This window comes from Mus caroli, unplaced genomic scaffold (assembly GCF_978045245.1).
Source record: "Mus caroli unplaced genomic scaffold, Mus_caroli_1 scaffold_4, whole genome shotgun sequence".
NCBI lineage: Eukaryota > Metazoa > Chordata > Mammalia > Rodentia > Muridae > Mus > Mus caroli.
In genome coordinates this window covers 33,653,152-33,672,190 of record NW_028227259.1, presented here as the reverse complement: position 1 = coordinate 33,672,190, position 19,039 = coordinate 33,653,152, and the positions used below count along the sequence as shown (strand labels likewise).

The following is a 19,039-nucleotide window of genomic DNA, read 5'->3' as shown; positions in this document are numbered from 1 at the left end:
TTCCCACAGACCGGCGCTCTCAAGACAGTCTACTGCCGCGTCTCCTCCCCTTGCGGGGATCCGACAGACAGCCTGCCAGCGTTGTCTTCTTGTCTCTCTGTCCATCCTCCTCCCCAGTCGAGGTGCCCCCAAGTAATTCTGCCGGACGAAAGGAAGGCCTTCTCTCTATTCTTGAAAGCGCCATGACAGTCCTAATCCTCTGAGAAGACAAAAGGAACGGAAGACGCAGCCTCTCAATCTGAGGGACGAACCCACCCACATTCCCCATTTGGGAAAGAGACAGTGCTGGTCATCAAATTTTCAGAAAGCTTTTTTTAAATCGCTTAACATGAAAACTAATAGTTGCTGATTTGCATAACATTATTTACCCAAACATAACCTGATTCGACCCACATAAGGGAGAACTCATTGAAATTATCCAGTGATAGTTGGCAAATTTGAAAAAGAAACAAAACAAAACAAAAAAAAAAAAGTTACTCAAATTTAAGTTGACATGAGTCCAAAATAGAATCTGAAGTAAGAAGATCCATCAAAACTGTCTTTGTAAAGGTATTATTTGGAAAGAATTTACATTGGCTGTGAGTGTAAAGAATTACAATAGATTCTGGGTAAGCCATTGATCTTAGAAACTTAAAGGCAGAATTTAAGAGATGTATAATACCATTATACATGTATTATCAAGGAAGAAGGATGAATCATCTAAATCTAAGAATGTCACAATCACCAATTTTACTCTCCTTAAAGGGACTAGTTAATCCTAGTTCACGGGTTCACACAGAAATCCTATAGAGACTCATTTTTTTCTCATCTCTTCACTTTAAAATGCTTGCTTTAAAAACTGAAATTTCAACAAGCATGCCAGACAGATCTCTGTGAATTCAGGCCAACCAGGGCTACATAGTCTCAAAAACAAACTTTTTTTTTTCACCCAGCATAATAATGCATACCTGTAATCCTATCACTCAGTAGGCTAATGCCATGAGTTCAAGGTCAGCATAAGCAATAGAGCAACAACACTGCGTCAAGACAAAATAGAATTCTGATGTTGGATTAAAAGATGCACTTACCTAAAATGTATAGCACACCATTTCAAAGTTTGTTCTAGTCTCAAAAAGAAGGGGCCGGCAGCACTCCGGAGGCAGAGGCAGGGGGATTTCTGAGTTGGAGGCCAGCCTGGTCTACAAAGTGAGTTCCAGGACAGCCAGGACCATACAGAGAAACCCTGTCTCAAACCTCCCCCCCCCAAAAAAAAGGTGTTCATCCTCTCCAGATTAGCCTTTCTGCCAAAGCCATTGGAACTCCTAAGCCATGGCAAGCATTCATTACATATCTGTTCATGCTACTTTAGTTCCTATTATTTTCTGTCAGTACTATTTCAAATGTCCACAGAGGATATTTTGGCAACCTCATTTTCAGTTATTTTCTCATGTATACCTAAAATGATCAACTGCTGCCAACATTTTTACCACTTCACTTATGTTTCCTGATTACAAAAGTAATAAATACTAGACAGGTTAAATACTAGATGGTTGTGCATGCCTTTAACCCCAGCACTCTAGAGGCAGAGGCAGGTGGATATCTGTGCACTTGTAGCCAGCCCGGTCTACAAAACAAGTTCCAGGACAGCCAGGGCTACAAAAAGAAATCCTGTCTTGGAAAACCAAAAGCAAATAAAAATAATGAATGCTTATTATAAAAACTCAGAAATTAGCTTGACGGTGGCCCAAGCCTTTAACCTCAGGACTCAGGAGGCAGAGGCAGGAGGATCTCTGAGTTCAAGGCCAGCTGGTCAATAGAGTGAGTTCTAAGACAGCCAGGTCTACACAGAGAAACCATATCTGGGAAAAACAAAACAAAAACAAAAAAGAAATTGATATGGAGACAGAGCCTAGCAATTAAGAGCACTCCCTGCTTTCATAGATAACCCTGGTTTGGTATATATACATGGCAGCTCACAATTATCTGTAGCTCCAGTCTGAAAAAATCTGGCACCCTCTTTTGACCTCCATGGAACCTAGGCATGCATACAGTATACGTAAGCAAACACTCATAAGCATCATAAGCATTAAAATAAATCTTTTCAGCTGGGTGTAGTGGCTCTTGCTGATAATCTCAGCATCAGGAGCCAGAGACAGGAGGATCTCTGAGTTAGAGGCCAACCTAGTGCTCAGAGGGAGCTCCAGAACTGTCAGGGCTTCCAGGGAAACACTGCCTCAGTAGTATAATAACCAAATAAACCTTTGTTTAAAGCCACTAAAAACCAAGAATCTCAAAAACATTTCAGTATAATATATATACATACATGGTGACTTCTATGAACCAGGCATTTTTTTTAAGTTTTATTTATTGTGTGTCCAATAAGCATGTTGCTGGTCCCCAGACAGTTTTAATGGGCTTGTGTTAATTTAATACCCATAGCAATCACATACTTATTAACAATTATTTTAACAGCCCCTTATAATCCTACTACCTTCAAATAATTAAGATATTCCTTTTGAGCTGGACATGGTAACATGTCTTTAATGCCAGCACTTGGTAAGCAGAGTCAGACAGACCTCTGTGAGTTTAGAACAGCCAGGGCTGTTACACAGAGAAGCCTTGTCTCCAAAACAAAAACAAAACAAAAAATATTTTAATTTTGTTCCTTTGTTTTTGAGACAGGACTCTCTATGTAGCCCTGGAAGTCCCAAAAATCACTGTATAGGCAAGGCTGGTCATAACCTCAGAGATCCACCTGCTTCTGCCTCCTGAGAGCTGGGAAGATTTACACCATCACACCTGGCTGCAGGATGCAGTCTTGATCACTAAACCATCCTATACCATCCTTCCTATAACACTTTTATTTCACCTCATCAATAAAATATTACATTTCTCAAATGTACCCATTGGACAATGGAATGAATTCCAGTATTCACTATTATATTATTTAATAGTTAGTATTCTGTTGTATCTTGCCTGTTTATAAAATGATTAATTGGAGAAATAGATACAGGTATAGCATTGATGTGTTAGATTTTTTTTTTAAAGATTTATTTATTTATTATATGTAAGTTCACTGTAGCTATCTTCAGACACTCCAGAAGAGGGCGCCAGATCTCGTTACGGATGGTTGTGAGCCACCATGTGGTTGCTGGGATTTGAACTCTGGACCTTCGGAAGAGCAGTCAGGTGCTCTTACCCACTGAGCCATCTCACCAGCCCTGATGTGTTAGATTTTATAAAGAAGCTTTATCAGGACTTGAGGTTCTGCTGGCTGGGCACAGACACTAGATGGCTGGGTAAGAAAGTGGAAGAACATGGACTACATATCCACTTATGCCTGTGTGAACGTTATACTATTTATATATTTGTATTTATGAAATGGAATAGGACGAGCTCACTAGTAAAATGCTTGCCCAACGTGTGTAAAACTGTGTGATTGATCTCTATAGGAGAAAAAAATGAGAGGAAGGAGGGAGGGAGGGAGGGAGGGTGAAAAGAAAGGGAGGAATAAACAATTGGAGGGGAGAAAGGAGCTAGTTAACAAAGGGGCACTTTACTGAATGACTAGAGTAGATCAGAGATAGAGTGTTTTGCATACTCAACACCCTGGGTTCAATTCCCAGCACAAAAAGAAAAACTTGATATGTACAACACATTGGTTTTTGTTTGTTAGACAGAGGCTCACCATGTAGACCTCCAGCACTCCGGAGGCAGAGGCAGGCGGATTTCTGAGTTTGAGGCCAGCCTGGTCTACAAAGTGAGTGCCAAGACAGCCAGGGCTACACAGAGAAACCCTGTCTTGAAAAACCAAAAAAAAAAAACCAAAAAAAAAAACAAAAAACTACTCTTATTAGGTGGGTAGGGAGGTGAAGAGGATCTAGGAGAAGTTGGTGGAAGAAAAAGAATATGATCAAAATATATATAAAAAATTTCAAATAATCAAACATGATAAAATATATAAGATGAAATAAAAACTATCATATTGAAGTTGGACATAGCAACCCAACAGAAAAAAAGAGTCCCAAGAGCAGGCACAAGAGTCAAAGACCACGGATCCTCACAGTCAAGAGTCCTATAGAAATACCAAGACAATAGCTGTAATATATATGCAGAGGACCTGGTGCAGAACTACACAGGCCCTGTGCTTTGGTCACTGTGAGCTTTGCATAATTGATTTGGAGGGACTTACTCTCCTGATACCTCCAGCCCCTCTGGCTCTTGTAATCTCTAAAGGGAAAGATTTCCTGGAGACCTCTTATAATTTTGACACTCTCTGTCTGATGTGGTTCCCTGCTTCTGTTTCTAGATGCTACTGGAGGAAGCCTCTCTGACGATGACTTGACAAGGCACTGATCTATGAGTATAAGAATATCATTAGGAGTAGGGTAATTTTTTTTTCGAGACAGGGTTTCCCTGTATAGCCCTGGCTGTCTGGAACTCACTTAGTAGACCAGGCTGGCCTCGAACTCAGAAATCCGCCTGCCTTTGCCTCCCAAGTGCTGGGATTAAAGGCATGCGCCACCATCGCCCAGCGGGTAATTTTTTTTTAAACAGTATTTCTCTGTTTAACAGCCCTGGCTGTCCCGGAACTTGCTTTGTCGACAGGCTGGCCTCAAACTCCCAGAGACCCTCCTGCCTCTACCTCCTGAATGTGAGGACTAAAGGCCTGCACCACCATGCTTGGTGAATCTCGGGTTCCTGGTTACCCAAGTAGTATCAGATGTGGATCCCCTCTTGTGGAGGGGACTTAGGTCAAATCAGACATTGGTTGGCTACTCACAGTGCTCCCATTGCCCTAGCATGGTTTGCAGGAAGGACAGACTCTAGGTCAAGGTTCTGCAGTTCAGTTGGTGTCTACATGTTTTTTACAGTAGCCTGCAACGTACTTTCTGCAGTCCTCCTGAAGTATACCAAAGACACTTCATTAGGGTGCTGGCTCCATGGAGGTCCCAGCTTGACTTCTCTGTGTTCAAGGAATTCAATGAGGCCCCACTATCAGTTTGTAGAGAGCAACCCTTTGTCTTAGCAAAAGCCTGGGTTCTTTGGGAATTTTCATGGGACCTCCTTTGCCAATGACTCAGCTGAATGCAAATCAGTCCTTGCAGTGTTGGCCTTTCTTGGCCACGAGAGATGGCCCGTTGAGAGTTCCTATCCTCATTACTAGGGGTCTTCACTGGGATTGTCTTCATAGATTTCAGACAGTTTTCCATACACTAGGTTTCCGCCCCACCCAACCCCACCCCACCAGCCTACCAATTCCAACTTACTTTGCCTGCACTCATCTCCCTTCATCTTGATCCCTGTGTCCCTCCCCCTCCAGTCCATACCCACTCCCAGGCTGCCCATAAAATCTATTCTATTTCTCCCTCTCAGGGAGATACAGGTATAATCTGTCCACTTCACCTAACCTCTCTGGGTCTACAAATTGTCTGTAAACCAAGATAACAGCTTGGTTATCTTTTACTTAAGGGTTAATATTTACATGATATATTTATCTTTCTGGGTCTGGATACCTCACTCAGGAGGTTTCTTTCTAGTTCCATACAATCAGATGCCTGCAAGACTCATAATGTCATTTTTTTTTAACAACCGAGTTATACTCTATTGTGGAAATGTACCACATTTTCTTTATCCATTTTTCTGTTGAGGGATATCTAGATTTTTTTTCCAGTTTCTGGATATTTTGAATATAGCCACAGTGAAGATGGTTGAGCACCTGTCCTTGTGGTAGGACAGAGTATCCTTTGGGTATATGCCTAAGAGAGATATAAATGGGTCCTAAGGTAGATGAATTCCCAACTTTCTGAGGAACCTCCATATTGCTTTTCATAGTGGCTGTACAAGTTTGCACTCCCACCAGCAATTAAAGAGTGTTCCCCGCTGGGCAGTGGTGGAGCATGCCTTTAATCCCAGCACTTGGGAGCCAGAGGCAGGAGGATTTCTGAGTTCAAGGCCAGGCTGGTCTACAGAGTGAGCTCCAGGACAGCCATGGCTACACAGAGAAACCCTGTCTCGAAAAACCAAAAAAAAAAAAAAAAAAAAAAAAAAAGAGTGTTCCCCTTGCTCTCCATCCTGGCCAGCATGAGCTGTCACTTATTAATCATTCTGATAGGTATAAGATGGATTCTCAAAGTAGTTTTGATTTGCATTTCCCTGATGGCTAATAATGTTGAACACTAAATGTTTCTTAGGCATTTGAGTTTTCTCTGTTGAGAATTCTCTATTTCGATCTGTACCTCATTTTAAAATTGGATTATTTGAGTTTTTGATATCTCGTTTCTTGAGTTCTTTATATATTTTGGATATCAGTCCTCTAGGATGTGTAGTGGTAAAAATCTTTTCCCATTCTGAAGACTGCCTCTTTGTCTGATTGACATGTCCTTTTGTCTTACAGAGCTGTTTAGTTCCATGAGGTCCCATGTATTAATTGTTGATCTCAGTGTCAGCATTATTGGTGTTCTTTCTGTTCAGAAAGCTGTCTCCTGTGCCAATGTATCCAAGACTAATCCCCACTTTCTCTTCCACCAGGTTCAATGTGTCAGGTTTTATGTTGAGGTCTTGGACTTGTGTTTTGTGCAGGGTGATAAGTATGGATCTATTTGCATTCATCTACATTCAAACATCCAGTTTGACCAGCACCATTTGTTAAAGATACTGTCTTTTTTTCTAGTGCATATTTTGGCTTCTTCATCAAAAATCAGGTGTCAATATGTGTGTGAATATATGTTTGGGTCTTTAATTACATTCCATTAATCAATGTGTTTGAGGTTTTTTGTTTGTTTGTTTGGGTTTTTGTTTGTTTGTTTGTTTGGATTTTTGTTTGTTTGTTTGTTTTGTTTTTCAAGTCAGGGTTTCTCTGTATAGCCCTGGCTGTCCTGGAACTCACTCTGTAGACCAGGCTGGCCTTGAACTCAGAAATCTGCCTGCCTCTGCCTCCTAAGTGCTGGGATTAAAGGCATGCACAACCATTGCCCGGCCCAATGTGTTTGTTCTTATGCCAATACCATGAGGGTTTTGTTTTTTTTAAATACTATAGCTCTATAGTACAACTTGACATTGGGAATGGTGCGTTCTTTTATTGTTCAGGATTGTTTTAGCTATTCTAGATTCTTTTTGCTTTTCCATATGAAGTTGAGAATTATTCTTTCAAGGTCTGTAAAGAATTGTATTGGAATTTTGATGTGGATTACATTGAATCTGTAGAGTGCTTTGGTAGGATAGCCATCTTTTCAAAAAATATTTATTTTTATGTATATGAGTGATTTGTCTTCAAATAGACCCAGAAGAGGATATCAGATTCCATTATAGATGGTTGTGAACCACTACATTGTTGCTGGAAATTGCACTCAGTACCTTTGGAAGAGCATCTAGGCTGGGCAGTGGTGGTGCATGCCTTTAATCCCAGCACTTGGGAGACAGGGGCAGGTGGATTTCTGAGTTCAAGGCCAGCTTGGTCTACAGAGTGAGTTCCAGAACATCCAGGGCAATACAGAGAAACCCTGTCTTGGGGAAAAGAAAAGAAAAAAAGCATCCAGTACTCTTAACTGCTAAGTCATCCCCCACCCCAGGATGGCCATTGTTACTATGCTGATGCTACTGATCCATGAGCATGGGAGGTCTTTCCATCCTCTGGTATCTTCAATTTCTTTCTTCAGAGATTTGAAGTTTTTATTATATAAGTCTTTACTTGCTTGGTGTAAGTTACCCTAAAATATTCTATATTATTTGAGGCTATTTTGAAAAGTGTTGTTTCCTTAACTTCATTCTCACTCCATTTAACATTAATATATAAGAGAAGGGTTAATGATTTTTTTTAGTTAGTCTTGTATCCAGCTACTTTGCTGAAAGTGTTCATCAGCTGTAGGAGTTCCCTGGTGGAATTTAGGGCCATATGTGTACATATATAATATATATTATTATATATCATGTGCAAATAACAATACTTTGACTTCTTCCTTTCCAGTTTGTATCTCCTTGATCTCTTTCAATTACCTTATTGCTCTAGTTAAAATTGCAAGTACTACTATGTTGAATAGATATGGATTGAGTGAACAGCCTTGTCTTGTTCCTGCTTTTAGCGGAACTGCTCTGAGTAGGTCTCCATTTAATTCGATGTTGTCTATAGGCTAGCTGTAAATTGCTTTTACTGTGATGAGGTATGTCCCTTGTAACCCTATCTCTGCAGAACTTTTATCATCAAAGCATGCTAGATCTTGTCAAAGGCCTTTTCTGCATCTGATGAGATGATCATGTGGGGTTTTTTTAATCTTTCAGCTTGTTTATGCAGTGTATTACTTTTACTGGTTTTCGCATATTGAACCATCCCTGCATCTCTAGGATGACGCCTGATTGATCACGGTGGATGATCTTTTTGATGTGATGTTAGATTTGGTTTGCAATCATTTTATTATTTTTGCGTCTATGTTCATAAGGGAAATTGGTCTATAATTCTCTTTCTTTGTTGAACCTTTATGTGGTGTGGTAATCAGGGTAACTATGACCTCATAAAATGAACTGGGCAATGTTCCTTTTGCTTCTATTTTGTGGAATAACTTGAGGAGTGTGGTGTTAACTCTTCTTGGAAGGTCTGTTGGGATTCTTCACTAAACCATTTAGCACTGGGGCTTTTTGTTGTTGTTGTTGTTGGGAGCCTTTTAATGACTATTTCTATTTCACTGGGGTTATATGTCTATTTAAATTGTTTATCTGATCTTGATTTAACTTTGGTAAGTTGGTACCTATTGAGAAAATGATCCACTTCTTTTAGTTTTTCCAATTTGGTGTGGAATACAGGTTTTTAAAGTATGTACTTATGATTCTCTGGGATTCCTCAGTGTCTGTTGTTATGTCCTCATTTACATTTCTGATTTTCTTAATATGGATATTCCTTCTCTGTCTTTTAGTTAATTTGCTTTATAAAATCTGTTAGCTCCAGGATTTCTCTGTTTAGTTTTTGTCTGGTATTACCTGTTCATTTGGGAGATTGGGGTACTGACGTCTCTCACTGTCATTGTGTGTGCATCGATGTGTGTAGTAGCATTGGTGCCCTTGTATTTGGGCATCGATGTGTGTAGTAGCATTGGTACCCTTGTATTTGGGTCATGGATGTGTGTAGTAGCATTGGTGCCCTTGTATTTGAGCCATGGATGTGTGTAGTAGCATTGGTGCCCTTGTATTTGGGCATTGATGTGTGTGGTAGCATTGGTGCCCTTGTATTTGGGCACTGATGTGTGTGGTAGCATTGGTGTCCTTGTATTTGGGTCATAGATGTGAAGAACTGAACTGTCATCTTGGTGGATTTTCCATTTGATGAGTAGGTAGTGTCCTTCCCCATCTTTTTTGATTAGCTTTGGTTTGAAGTTTATTTTGTTATATATTAAAATGGCTACATAACAGCGTGCTTCTTAGGTCCATTTGCATAGAATATCTTTTTCTAACCCTTTACTCTGAAGTTATAATGTTGAGTTGTGTTTCTTGGATTCAGCAGGATGGATCCTTTTCTTTTCTTCTTCCATTCTGTTAGTCTGTGTCTTTTTATTGGGACATGGAGACCATTGATGTTGAGAGGTATCAATTAATGGTGCTTATTGATTCCTATTGTTTTGTTGTTTTGGCGGTGGTGGTCTGTGTGTGTATGTGTCCTTACCTTCTTTTGATTTTGTTCATGTAAGATTATTAATTTCGCCGGGCGTGGTGGCGCACGCCTTTAATCCCAGCACTCGGGAGGCAGAGGCAGGTGGATTTCTGAGTTCGAGGCCAGCCTGCTCTACAAAGTGAGTTCCAGGACAACCAGGGCTATACAGAGAAACCCTGTCTCAAGCCCCCCCCAAAAAAAAAGATTATTAATTTCTTTCATTTTCATGGGTATAGTTTACCTTCTTGGATTGGAGTTTTTTAACCCCCCCCCCCACACACAAAAAGATTATTTCTTTCATTTTCATGGGTATAGTTTACCTTCTTAGATTGGAGTTTTTCTTCTACCACCTTCTTTTAGGCCAGATTTGTAGATATTGTTTAAATTTGATTTTATCATGGATTATCTCATTTTCTCTATCTATGGTGATTGAAAGTTTTGCTAGGTATGGTAGTCTGAGCTGACATCTGTGGGGTTTCTTAGAGTCTGTAGTACATCTGTCCAGACCCTTCTGGCTTCTAGAGTCTCCATTGAGAGGTCAGGTGTAATTCTAATAGGTCTGCCTTTATATGTTACTTGGTCTTTTTCCCTAGAAATTGTTAATATTCTTTCTTTATTGTGTATGTTGAGTGTTTGATTATTATGTGCTGGGGGAATTTCTTTTCTGATCCAATCTATGTGGTGTTCTGTAAGCTTCTTGTACCTTTATAGGCATCTCCTTTAGGCTAGGAAAATTTTCTTCTCTGATTTTATTGAAAGGGTTTTTTTTTTTTTTTTTCTGGGTCTTTGAGCTGGAACTCTTCTCCTTCCTCTATCCCTATTATTCGTAGCTTTGCTCTTTTCATAGTGTCCCAGATTTCCTGGATGTTTTCTGTTGGGAATTTTTTAGTTTTAACATTTTCTTTGACCAATGTAACCATTTCTTCTGTAGTATCTTCAACACCTGAGATTCTCACCTCCATCCCTTGTATTCTGTTAATGAAACTTCCCTCTGTAGTTTCTATTCAAATTCCTACATTTTTCATTTCCATATTTCTGTTTTTATTTTCTTTATTGATTCTATTTCCATTTCAGGTCTTGAACAGTTTGGTTTCCTTCAGCTGTTTGTGGTTTCGGTTTGTTTGTTTGTTTGTTTGTTTAAGGGATTTATTCACTTCCTCTTCAAGAACCTCTATTATCTTCATATAGTTTCTTTTAAGGTCTTTTTTCTGTGCTTCATCTATTTTGGTATATTCAGGGTCTGCTGTGGTAGGATAGCTGGACTCTAATGGATACATATTTCTGTTGGTTATTGTGTTTTTATGCTGATATATAAGCACCTAAGCTTGGGAGGATTACAGGTCTAGGTGCTGATTTTTTGATTTGTCTTTGTTGAGTGGGTGTTTTGTTCCTTGGTTTCTGAGTCTTCCCTGGATTTCCAGAGTCTGATAGCTGTATGTTGCCTGTTTTCCTGGCAATGCAGCTGGTGTGTTCACAGGGAATGCCTGCTGGTGTTGAAAGCTGGGATACTTCGATGAGTTGACAGAAGGAAGGTTGGAAAAGGTCTTTGTGATTCCTTGGTGATGGTGTCAGAGAGGAAAGAGAAACCACAACAAATCCCCTGCTACAGAGTTTGGGATGAAACTGGGGGGCTAGATCTAAGAAGCAAGAGCCGTAGTGTTGGTTTGCCTTCGGCCTGCTTGGTGTCCTGAGAGAGCAGCCCTTGGATTAGCAGCAGATGCCTGCTTGAGTTGGGGTAGGGGACAAAGCAACAAGTGGAGGGAGAAAGATTAGAAGGGGGAAGATATGTGGGATCCATAGGAGATGGAGGGATGCCAGGGTGTTCTTCAGCAGAGCTGGGGATGAGCTGGGTGGCTAGAGGAACAGAGAAGAGATGGTGCCTTCGGGGGTGAGGGCTGGGAAAGGGCAAGCCCTGGAGGCAGAGGGTAGAAGGGCAAGGTCTGTGGGAGCCATAGGAGATGGGACCAGAGAGACACAGCATATTGCCAAGGGTGTTCTGCTGCAGAACTGGGAATGAGACTAAGGAATTGGATCTCGGGGAACAGGGAGAGAAGAAAAAGTCTGCAGGCAGCCTACCTGGATTTATGACAGACATGGCTTGTGGTTAGCTGTGTCTGCTGGAGTTGAGGGCTATTTCTGTGTTCTGTTGGGCTGGTGTGTTCCCAGTGATTGGATTGCCTGCTGGTGTACATGGGATAATGAATCTACATCTATTGGTTCTTCCTCTCTTCCTCCTCGCTTCCCTTTTTTGGCTGCTGTTACTTCTTCTTCCTCTTCCCAACACAATAAAGGAGCCCTCTGTTCTCATCAGCGAGCAGAGTATAGGAGTCCTCTACTACCCCCCGCCCGCCCCGATTTACTCTCATTTTTGCCTCTATTTTTGCTCTAGACCACTGCTGTCCTGCACTCTACCCAACCCTTCTTCCAAGTTCTTCACATGTCTCATCCCAGTGAACATAAATTTATTTCTTTTGGGTGTGGGATATAAGAGATTGAATTGGGGTTTTGCATATGCTAGTCATACACACTCTATCACTGAGCCCCATCTTCTTACTTTATTATCAAGACTACAACCTTTGTCCAGGTTCTTCAGTTTAACAAGACACAGCTGCCACTAGAAATGGCTCCTTGGATTCTTGATATTTCAGGCTCATCCTCCCAGGAATCTCCAAAATGTCCATACCTTAAAACCCTAATGCCAGTGACAAGCAAGGGTACTGAAAGATCATTTCTTTTTCTGCTCTAGAATGTCTTCAGAAAAAGTATACTTTTCCTTTAGGGAGAGAAACACTCACCTCTTCCAATGGCAATATCAGGAGCCTCCAGTGATATCCAGAATTTGTATGATCTGTCTTTAAATGGTACAACCTGTGAGATACCGGTGGTTCAGGCCTGTCTGACTTCCTGAATGAAGTGTGAGATTGAGGTTCATATCTTCTCTGTGTGGCCCCAGTTTTGTGATTCCTGTGAGCAAAGGCTTGGAAAAAATATAGAGTAGGAACCAAGGAATGAATAAGGATTTTACAAAATGCTTCCATGCATATTCTTATTTGGTAGGGAGAAAATTATCTTTTCTCCCTTCAAGGGTACAATCTTGCTACAGCATCTTTTATACTACTAATAAATAGAATATCCCCAGCATCTCAAGGTAACACATTTAAAATTTGATAAATGGTCAGTTCATGATTCTATTTAGGACAAATTAATTTCCAGCATGGATGTTTAGGGGACCCATTGTAGAATGGATTGTTACTAGTGATTGCCTTGAGTAAAACCAGATTGGTGTCTCACCTTTTAGAAACAAAAATACAACTGTAAATATGATACCTCTCTGGCTTCAAAGGTCCATGGTGGGAAGCTGAGTTTGGTGGGACATGCTTGTAATTCTTTTGCTTGGGATGCTGAGGCGAGAGGATTGAGAGTTTGAAGCTAGTATGGGCTACACGACAAGAAGATGTCTCAAAAACCAAAACAGGCCAGATGTGGTAGCACTCAGGAGATAGGAGCAGATGTATCTCTAACATGATCTACAGAACGAGTTCTAGGACAGCCAGGACTACACAGAGAAACCTTATCTCAAACACACACACACACAGAGTTTCATTTTGGGGTATCTGTCTTGCGTTTTTAGGTTGGTAGCCAGGTGTAGCCATAAGAGAAGACCAAGATAAGGCATGAGAAGACAAAATCTATACTAAATGTAGTGGTACACACTTGTAACCCCAGCACTTGGGAGGAAGGAGGGTCAGGCTTTTAAGGTCAGTCTCAGATATGTTGTAAGTCCTACTAAGGGTAGATGAGACCTGCAAACAAACAAAAGAAAAAGAAAAATAGAACATTGTACTCACAGGCTCAGAGAAGCAGTCCTACGTGCCTTGCAGTCTTGTGGGACAAGAAAGCACCCATTTAGGCCAGGAGAGAACACTATCAACACTAAGTATGGACCCAAAGCTTTATTGGCATTGCAAAGGAAAGACAAGGCACAGCAGAGCTTGTAGGATGGGCCCTTTGAGTGGGCCTTTTGAGTCCCTGGTGACTGGGATGACAAAGGAAGAGGAATATTGCCTACCACTTCCAAAAGGAACTGACAGAGGTTTAGCTCCAGGTTGGTCACTTTATACAAATTTAATACACATTAAAGAACATGCTGAATGATGCCTGAGTTCTTTTGCTATCTCTAAGAATTTGCTAGGTCCTGGGTGGGGTTGTCTATTTTAACAGAAAGTCTTTGAAGCTTCAGAAACACCATAATGCACAGAAATTTGAAACACACACACACACACACACACACACACACACACACACATTTTGAGTTCAAAGAGGAAAACAGACCTAGCCCAGAGGCTCAGATACAAACTCTTCTCTAGCTCTTCTAGTATCTTCAAAATTCTGTATTCCTTCTTAGCTCTAAATCTATAATCTATCTCTGGTCTCTGGCTTTCAATGTCTATCTCTCTGTCTCTCACTTTCTCTCTCTCCCTGTGTGTGTGTGTGTGTGTGTGTACATGACCAAGTAAACCCGGCTAGGTAGTCAGCAAACCTTCAGTGATCCGTCTATCTCTACCTCTTATCCCTCCATGGCTGGCACATGTCTAAACCCTCCACCACTGTGTCTGGTTTTGTTTTGTTTTGTTTTTCATTTTAATTAGGTAGATTCTGCATATCTGTACTTAGGTCCTAATGCGTGTGGCACAGGGACTTCACTCCTCAGGCCCAAGTTCTTTTCTCAGATAGATTGCTTGCATGTTAGACTAGACTTGTTATAGCTAGCCAAGGAGGACTTGAACTTCTGACCATTCTACTTCTACCTTCCTAGTGCCCAGCATGCCCAGGTTTATGTTTGCCAAGGCTTTGTGTATCTTACAGAAGCACTCTACCAGTATCCAGTCACTGAGGTCCTCCTCCCCGAATACTCTCTCACCTTATTCACTCCAGGAAGGAACATACTAATAACACTGCTATTCCCTTGAGAAAGAAGTATTCATTTTTTTAACTAATCGTGTCTTGACACCTAACAGACAGAGTGCTTTGCATGTATAGCCATCAGTTCAATCCCCAGCGCTGGTCACAATGCTGTTAAGCTTCCATACTAACATTTTGTATGAGTACTGTTATGACTTCAGTGTGAGATACACAAAGAAGGGTCAAAGCTGGATTTCGGAGCCCCCTCAAAAGCCGAAATATGAGAGGCTTGGAAGGCCTGCTTGCTGCTGTTTGCCCTTCCCCACAACACACTCCCTTAGCATCTTTCCTGTTCAAATTGTTTTCTCAATCTGCAGTGTGTTGCCTTTTTGGTGATCTTGAGTTTCCAAGGCACCTTTTAAAAAATATATTTTTAGGCTGGGTGTAGTGGCGCACGCCTGTAATCCCAGCACTTGGGAGGCAGAGGCAGGCGGATTTCTGAGTTCAAGGCCAGTCTGGTCTACAAAGTGAGTTCCAGGACAGCCAGGGCTATACAGAGAAACCCTAGTCTCGAAAAACCAAAAAAAAAAAAAAAATCTTTTTAAAAAATAGTGAATATATAAAATACAATCATAGCATATCTTGCATCATATGGACTAACATTTTTGAGTGGTCTTGTGTTTACATTTACAACTGGTCTCATAAAATAAAGCATTTGGCTTTTGAATATTGTCTGCACTGAGGTCCCTTGAATTCCAAAGATCTGCAAGTTTATGTAAGGAGTTTACAATTACTCCCTCCCCACATGGGTTCTTTTGTCTTCTTGTCAGTGCGGAGCATTGAGCCGGGCCCTCATGTTCCTTAGGCAAGCACTCTTCCTCTTAGCTGCACTCCTAGGCCCTGTTTCTTGTGTTTGAAAAAACATGGCCTAAAGCCCCTCTGACCTTTCAAGCACTTTCTTCTCTCAGGGGAGCCAAATGGAAATAAACTGTTTTTAAAATGATACTTGGCAGCTTTCTTACTAATCTAATTTCTAATCTAATCTGATTACTAATTTCAACCAATCTGAAGTGAATGGCCACAAGAAAATCTTAAGCAACCTAGCGATCCTTGGATATGTTGTTGAAGGAGCTGTCAAGTACAAGCTCCACTCACCACCATATCCCATGTCTTTATTCTTTGCTGTTTCTCTTCTTACTCCTTTGCTTTTAAGCAAGTATGCTGTATATTGTTGAGACCTCTTTATCATTCAGGCGAGTCCCTCAAGTGCACATGTAGGAACTGGTTCTATCACTATGATAAGCCAAGTTTTTGCAGTTTGGTCTTTTACACTTGATCTTAGCCAAAAGGCTGAGAAGCGATTCAGTTTATACTTTTAAAAAGAGTGAAAGGGGGCTGGTGAGATGGCTCAGTGGGTAAGAGCACCCGACTGCTCTTCCGAAGGTCCAGAGTTCAAATCCCAGCAACCACATGGTGGCTCACAACCATCCATAACAAGATCTGGCGCCCTCTTCTGGAGTGTCTGAAGACAGCTACAGTGTACTTACATATAGTAAATAAATAAATCTTTAAAAAAAAAAAAAGAGTGAAAGTCCAGGGGCTGGAGACATGGCTCAGAAGAACATTGACTGTCTTGAGTTCAATCCCCAGCAATCACTTGGTGGCTCACAACCATCTGTAATGGGATCTATTGCCCTAGTCTGGGCAATCATAGACAATTAAAAAAAAAAAAGTGAAAATCAGAGTTGATGATAGAAGCCAGCACTTGGGAGCCCGAACACAGGCATTCAAAGTCCCTGATACACAGAATGTTCAAGGCCTGCCATGAGACTCTCAAAAACAAGAGAGTCAAAAGGAGCGTATTATGGTTAGGAAGGAATGGGGATTAACATGATAGGTTATATATTAATATAAGGACCTGATAATATCCTTATTGTCCCCAGTTTACATGTGCCCCTTTAGTGTCTCTATTTCGTCATGACTTTGTTCCTGGTGCCTCATTTCTGCTCCCATCCTTTCTCTTGTTTTGTTTCAGGCCATCCAACAATGGGATTCTATCCCATACGTAGCATTTATGTGGTAATAGATACGGGGGTTTGCCTTTAATTTCTGTGCAGAGAAGCTGGAACTTTCCTTCTAGAATTTTGTTTTGTTTTGTAGACAGTCTTTCTATAGAGCTCGGGTTTGGTCTGGAACTCCGGAAGTCCTATGTAAGCAATCAGGCTGGCCTTGTAACCCTCTACCCCCATCTCAGGAGTACCTGGGGTACCTTTAGTTTTTCTTATTTTAAAATCAAACTTGAGCTGAGTGGTGGTGGCACACACTTTAATACCAAGAGGCAGAGGCAGGTAGATCTGAGTTCCAGGACAGCCAAGGCTATACAGAGAAATTCTGTCTTAAAAAATAATCTTAGGCGGGGCAGTGGTGGTGCACACCTTTAATCCCAGCATTTGGGAGGCAGAGGCAGGTGGATTTCTGAGTTCGAGGCCAGCCTGGTCTACAGAGTGAGTTCCAGGACAGCCAGGGCTATACAGAGAAACCCTGTCTCAAAAAACCCAAAAATAATAAAATAATAAATAATAATAATCTTGAGGGACCCATGGCTCCAGCCACATATGGAGCAGAGAATGGCCTTATTTGGTATCAATGGGAGGAGAGCCCACTGGTCCTGTGAAAGCTCGATGCCTCAGTATAGGGGAATGCCAGGGTAGGGAGGCAGAGTGGGTGGGTAGGTGTGTATGCGGGGACACCTCACAGAAGCAGGGGGAGGGGGCATAGGTGGTTTCCGGGGAGGGGGTAGGAAAGGGGATAACATTTGAAATGTAAATAAAGAAAATATCCAAAAAAAAGAAAAAAAGAATCTTGAAGACTAAATTCTTGTTTCTATCAGATGAAGAAACCAACCTGAATAAGTTGTAAGAAAAAAAAAATCGTAGATAACACAAATAGACAATCCATGGCAAAATCCATGTTCCTCTCACAATGTCTTTTTGTCTTGTGTTTATTTTTATACAGAATTTAACGCAGGCCTCACAAGACTAGAACTTGCTACGTAGCTGAAAGATCCTGAGAGAGAAGAGTTAAAAATTATGTAAGCCCCTAGACTTGTGTCCAAAATAGACCCCACTAATGGCAGGGAGTAAAAGTTTAACTCGCCCCATTGTTCCAGGATGTACTAACCACAAAGTAGAAGTTTAACTTGCTCCATTGTTTCAGGAAACGTTCGTACAGAATATTCCAACCGTTCCTTGAACCCGTTATGCTTGCCAAATGCTATAGCCCATGCCAGGTGTTTGCGGTTTCTGCCTTTATAAACCCCTTACCCCTTGAGCTCTGGGTCGACTCCTCTACCCCTTGGTGGGATACGAGTCGTCCCCAGTGCACTGGCCATTCCTGATTAAACCTCTTGCTGTTTGCATCAAGACCGGTCTCTCGTGAGTTCTTGGGCGTCGCGTCATCCCAGGGCTTGAGTGAGGGTCCCTCCCGGTTCGGGGGACTTTCATAGCCAAGGATGACTTTGATCTCCTGATCCTATCTTTACCATCCAAGTGCTGGGATTATAAGTTGTACCACTCTCTCTAGTGTCATGTGTTAGGGAACAAATTAAAACGCAAGAATAAATAGCAACAGTAGCAGCAGAGTAATTGCATGCTCCCCCCAGCACCCCCTTTTCCAGAGATCTCATTGAGGTTCATGACAACTTGCAAGCCTCATTCAAATCTACCCTCATGGCCTAGCTCCAACCCAGAATTTTCATTATTTTTTATAGGAAACTCTCACCTTAAATGGGACAGCTTCTTCCCAACTGGTGCACATACCAAACAACGTCTTGTGTGTGTGCGTGTGTGTGTGAGTGTGTGTATGCACCCATCTAATTTTGCCATCCAAAGTCAAAGCCTTGGTACCATTTATGCATTTATGAATTCAACAGGCATTTAAGATTTAGCACACACAGTATGCGAGGAACAATGGGGACACAGGAAAGATTAATGGGGATCCAAACTTCTGCAGGGGATAGCGAGATCCTGAAGCAGCCTGGAGAAGTTCCCACCAAGTAAGGTAGGTGGAGAGTTGTATTTGGTGGGTGAAAGCATGCCTTTGGGGGCACAAGAAGGCTGGCTGATAAACTGAGTTATTAGGGAAATACAGGAGAGACTTGTGGAGAGGATCAATTTTAGTGATTTCTGATAATTAAGAAATTTGAGCTGGAGAGAGATGGTTCAGTGGTTAAGAGCACAAACTGCTCTTCCAGAGGTCCTGAGTTCAATACCTAGCAACCACATGGAGGCTCACAACCATTTGTAAAGAGATCGGATGCCCTCTTCTGGTGTGTCTGAAGACTGCGACAGTGTACTCATATACAGTATACATATAAAGTATACATACAAAATACATATAAAAATAAATCTTTAAAAAATATTGGCTCGAAGAACTGTAACTAATTCTGGGATTTGCTTATGAGTTGAGGGTCTAATTCTATAGCCCAAGTTGTCCTGAAACCTGGAATTTGTGATCTTGCCT

General features: G+C 41.3%; 1 long non-coding RNA gene across 1 annotated transcript; it reads left to right on the top strand.

Moving 5' to 3' along the window:
* Positions 1 to 124: 124 nt before the first annotated feature.
* LOC147005120 (uncharacterized) lies at positions 125 to 17,794 on the top strand. The gene is made up of 3 exons (XR_015046910.1): positions 125 to 608; positions 17,534 to 17,609; positions 17,735 to 17,794. It is a non-coding gene; the product is annotated as an uncharacterized LOC147005120 (long non-coding RNA).
* Positions 17,795 to 19,039: the final 1,245 nt, after the last annotated feature.